Below are 5,644 nucleotides of genomic sequence, written 5' to 3' on the forward strand. Positions count from 1 at the left end.
GTCCGTTTTGTCCGTTTTGCGGTACGCCACACCCCTCCCGATCAACAGGACCCCCGTTTCGACCGTAGGAGGTCCGTTTTGTCCGTTTTGCGGTACGCCACACCCCTCCCGATCAACAGGACCCCCGTTTCGACCGTAGGAGGTCCATTTTCTCCGTTTTGCGGTACGCCAGACCCCTCCCGATGAACAGGATCCCGTTTCGAATGTGGCCGATCGAACACAAGGCCGTTTCCTCCGTTCTGCGGTACGCCAGGCCTCGTTTCCATCGCCTGTTCCGTCCAAGCACTCCTGATGAACACGACCACGCATTCCGTTCCGACCCAACCGGTTGGCTCCCCGTGAACACGACGACGACGTTGTTTCTCCGTTCCGACCCAGCCAATGTACACGAGCCCTGGCCGTACATATATATGCGCGAGTAGGCGTTCGAGACCCCGCCTGTATGTACACATACGTGGCCGTATTTTCTTTCTTGCACCCTGGCCGCTGTAAGTAAGTGTACATGCTACGTGCGTGCCTCTACTATGACACGTGCGCGCCTCTACATCGACCAGTATATATGTACGTACACATTCGCGACTAGAATGACAACGCTACGTACATGTCGACCAGGTGGGTCCCGACTGTCAGGCACTTCCTTGCGTGCGAAGATGTAGCTGGTGGGTCCCAGCAGTCAGGGGGGTGAATCATTTTTTTGCCCGGATGCACTTCCTTGCGTGCGAAGATGTAGCTCGTGGGTCTCAGCAGTCAGGGGGAAATGTTTTTTTCATGAAATACGGTGGCCCGTCCGGTGGGTCCCCGCTGTCAGGTGGAGGAATAATTATTTCCCGGGTAATAAGGAGGCACTTCCTTGCTGCGGCCGTGGACCCAGCTGTCAGCCTCTCCACATACAGTCCACGTTCGATGGAAGTCGTTCCTTGACCACATTGACCACGCCGCGCCGAGAGCACCAGGGCGGTGGACGATGGCGAGACCTAGGAAGGGGACAACGGGGAGCCAGGGAAGACGCGGCAGCGGAAGCCCGCGCGGAGAGGAGTACAAGGGTTCACTGGTTCGGCTGTGGTGTGAGGTTACCGTCGCTGCAGGGCCTGGCCAGCGGTGGGAATAGTAGGGGGCGGTGAGGCCTCCGCGTCAGCACATCCGGCCATGGGAGGCAGGAGCATGCGACACGACCGGCGCTGCTTTGGGCGGCTAGAGCAAGAAGACCAGAGGTTGAAGAAGCACTACGGCCGAGGGAGTCCCGGATTAGGGGGTGTCCGGATGACCGGACTCTAACCTTTGGCCGGACTCCTGGACTATGAAGATACAAGATTGAAGACTTTGTCCCGTGTCCGGATGGGACTTTTCTTGGCATGGAAGGCAATCTTGGCGATACGGATATGTAGATCTCCTCCCATTGTAACCGACTCTGTGTAACCCTAGCCCTCTCCGGTGTCTATATAAACCGGAGGGTTTTAGTTCGTAGGACGAACAACAATCATACCATAGGCTAGCTTCTAGGGTTTAGCCTCTCTGATCTCGTGGTAGATCTACTCTTGTACTACCCATATCATCAATATTAATCAAGCAGGAGTAGGGTTTTACCTCCATCAAGAGGGCCCGAACCTGGTTAAAAACATCGTGTCCTTTGTCTCCTGTTACCATCCGCCTAGACGCACAGTTCGGGACCCCCTACCCGAGATCCTCCGGTTTTGACACCGACATTGGTGCTTTCATTGAGAGTTCCTTTGTGTCGTCATCTTTAGGCCCGATGGCTCCTCCGATCATCAGCACGATGCGGTCCAGGGTGAGACTTTTCTTCCCGGACAGATCTTCGTATTCGGCGGCTTTGCACTGCGGGCCAATTCGCTTGGCCATCTGGAGCAGATCGACAGCTACGCCCCTGGCCATCAGGTTAGATTTGGAAGTTTGAACTACATAGCTAACGTCCGCGGAGACTTGATCTTCGACGGCTTCGAGCCACAGCCGAGCGCGCCGCACTGTCACGATGGGCATGATCTAGCTCTACCGCCGAACAGTGCCCAGGAGGCCGCCACAGTGTCCGCTCCGACCCTTGGCTCGGAGCCGACTGCGCCAATCGAGGACGGGTGGCTGGACACCGCCTCAGGGGCTGCTATCTGTACGGCGATCGAGCCGAACACCAGCCTTGTCCTTCGCAAAGCTCGTGACTCCAAGGTGCCGGACTCCTTTCTAGACTCCGAACCTTCCGTGCCCCTACCGATCAAACCCGATTGTGCGCCGATCATGGAGTTTGCCGCTGCGGACATCTTTCGGCACTCGCCCTTCAACGACATTCTGAATTCACTAAAGTCTCTCTCTTTATCAGGAGAGCCCTGGCCGGACTATGGTCAGCGAGGATGGGATGCGGATGACGAAGAAATTCAAAGCCCACCCACCACCCACTTCGTAGCCACTGTCGATGATTTAACTGACATGCTTGACTTCGACTCCGAAGACATCGACGGTATGGACGACGATGCAGGAGACGAACAGGAATCAGCGCCTATAGGGCACTGGACAACCACCTCATCTCACAATGTATACATGGTGGACACACCTAAGAGAAACGACGACGAGGAACAAAGGGGCACAACGAGAGATTGTTCCCTCGAAAAGCAATCAAAGCGACGGTGTAAGCGTCGCGCCAAACCCCACCTCGACAGAGACCCAGCCACAGAGCAGGGCTAACCGGCGGACGATGAACATGCCACTGAGCAACCGTCCGAACAGGACAACTTGGATAAACAAACCGAACAACCCATCCCCGACGAAGATAATAGTCCGGACGACCTCACGCCGGACAAGTTGCTGGAGCAGAAGAACCTCCACAAAAGGCTCGTCGCCACTGCATGTAGCCTGAAAAAGCAGAAGCGGAGGCTCAAAACAGTGGAAGGTGCACTCAGGATTAGATGGGGCAAAGTACTCAACACCGCAGACAAATACGGCGACAGTCGCCACACAAAGAGCTATCCGAAGCGAAAATTACTACCGGAATTTGATGAGGAGGCCTTAGAGCCCCCGCAATCAAAAAATAATGAAGACACCCGGTCGGATAAACAACCCCATGGCCAACATAGAGCGGCAAGGGGCGTCGCACTCAAGCCGGCACGCGATCCGCACAAGGATTCGCATCAAAAAGACGGCCCAGCCAGATCTATCTACGGGCCAAGAAAGCAAGCTCTAGTAAGCAATGCAACGCAACAAGTATCCGAACATCACGACACACCCAAATATAGGGATGCCGCACACCCCCTATGTTTCACCGATGAGGTGCCGGACCATGAATTTCCAGCGGGATTCAAGCCCGTAAACATAGAGGCATACGACGGAACAACAGACCCTGGAGTCTGGATTGAGGATTATATCCTCCACATACACATGGCTAGAGTAGATGACCTCCACGCCATAAAATACTTACCCCTCAAGCTCAAAGGGCCAGCTCGGCATTGGCTTAAAAGCCTTCCCAAAAACACCATTGGAAGTTGGGAAGAGCTCGAGGATGATTTTCGGGCAAATTTTCAAGGGACCTATGTCCGACCTCCGGATGCATACGATCTAAGTCATATAACTCAACAACCCGGAGAGTCAGCCCGGAAACTCTGGAACAGATTTCTTACTAAAAAGAACTAGATAGTCGAGTGTCCGGACGCCGAAGCCTTAGCAGCTTTCAAACACAGCGTTCGAGACGAATGGCTCGCCGGACACCTCGGCCAAGAAAAGCCAAGAACAATGGCCACATTAACAAGCCTCATGACCCGCTTTTGCGCAGGAGGGGATAGCTGGTTGGCAAAAAGCAGCACCAGCGACCCAAGTACATCCGAAGTTCGGGATGGAAACGGGAAACCACGACGTAGCAAGGACCAGTGCCGAACCAAGGGAAACAGCCCGAAGAGCACGACAGTCAACACCGGATTCAAAAGCTCTCAGCAGAATCAGAAAAAGCTGCCCCTCAAGGATAACAGGGACGAGCTATCTAACCTAAACAAAATCTTGGACAAAACATGCCAAATCCAGAGTACTCCCGGGAAGCCTGCAAACCATACCCACAGAGATTGTTGGGTCTTCAAGCAATCCGGCAAACTCAACGCTGAACACAAGGGGCTCGACATTCCAAGCGAGGACGACGACGAACCCCACAAGCAGAGCACCGGAGAACAAAAGAAATTCCCACAAGAACTCAAAATAGTAAACTTACTTCACGTGACAAAAGGGAAATATAGAGTGGCGCCTATAGAGATACGCGCCATACGGCCTGTCCCAGAGGAGTCCCGTCACTGGTTGTTACAACCAATCACCTTCAACCATCATGATTACTCTATAAGTATCCGGAACGCAGGCTGGACTGCCTTGGTGTTAGATCCGATAATTGACGGACTCCACTTTACACAAGTCCTAATGGACGGCGGCAGTGATCTAAACCTCCTATACCAGGACACAATCCGCAAAATGGGGATAAACCCAACAAAAATTCGCGATGGCAACACTTCCTTTCAAGGGGTAACGCCAGGCCCAAATACCCATTGTACGGGTTCTCTCCTGCTAGAAGTTGTGTTCGGCTTCCCCGACAACTTCCGCCACGAAAAGCTAACCTTTCACATCACCCCATTTAAAAGTAGCTATCAAGCACTACTGGGACGCAAAGCTTTCGCCCGCTTTAACGCAATACCGCATTATGCATCCCTTACACTTAAAATGCCTGGTCTGCGAGGCATCCTCTCATTAAAGGGAAGTATTGAGTGTTCCTTGAGCGCGGAAGACTGTGCGGCTGCCTTGACAGCCACACACTAAACCAGCTTTACTAGTCAAAGCACCTAAACAGGTCGTTCAGACCCCAGACATGGCTAGACGAGTCCGGCGTAAACATACAAAGGCTTACTAGCCGCATACCCCCGTACAAAGGGCTCCGCGCGTATACAACAAGAGTCAATAAAGCTCAATTCTACCCATTCTCTGAATTATACTTTGTTTCTTTAATATAACATAGATTTCACACGATCTTTTTCAACTAAGTTCCTCTCTTTTACAAATGAACACCGTGCTACACCCGTCCAGGATACGGCACAATGGAGATACATGCGCAGACGTGCAGTAGGGACCCGTTCCAAGGATTCTTTTCAGATTAAGACCCTGCGTAAACCTTTTTTTACTGTGTCTTGTTGATACACATCCCCCGGTTTCTTGTTATAACCGAGGAGGAGGCTGGCGTCTTGGCATGTGGCCATGTCAGAATTTTGCGCGTACTTGGACACCAGGGGCTTCTTACCAAGGGCGTTGTTTAGCCTGTTTTCATAAAGACAGAATACCTTAGGGAGTGTTCGGCATCGCAAGTTTGGCCTTATATGCATCAGCTCCGAATCATGTCTTTGGTCAAATGTTGGTTTGCCCGGCTCCTGTGTTTTGCTGCCTTAAATTCTGCTCTATCGGCTAAGGCGGCACCAGGAGAACTATTGCGATTGTGCCCCGGTTCGGCCAGGCGAGCACCTCAGTAGAGAAAGCCGAAAACTGAATGTCATGATATAGCGTGAGACTGGTCAACCACTCGATGACCCGCTGGAATCTTTAGGATTCCTCCGTATTAACGAAGGGCCGTTTCCCAGTCAGGCACACACGCGCCCCGAATTCGGGTGAGCGCGGTGCCCCTAGG

Source organism: Triticum dicoccoides, chromosome 1B, assembly GCF_002162155.2.
Source record: "Triticum dicoccoides isolate Atlit2015 ecotype Zavitan chromosome 1B, WEW_v2.0, whole genome shotgun sequence".
NCBI classification, from domain to species: Eukaryota; Viridiplantae; Streptophyta; class Magnoliopsida; order Poales; family Poaceae; genus Triticum; species Triticum dicoccoides.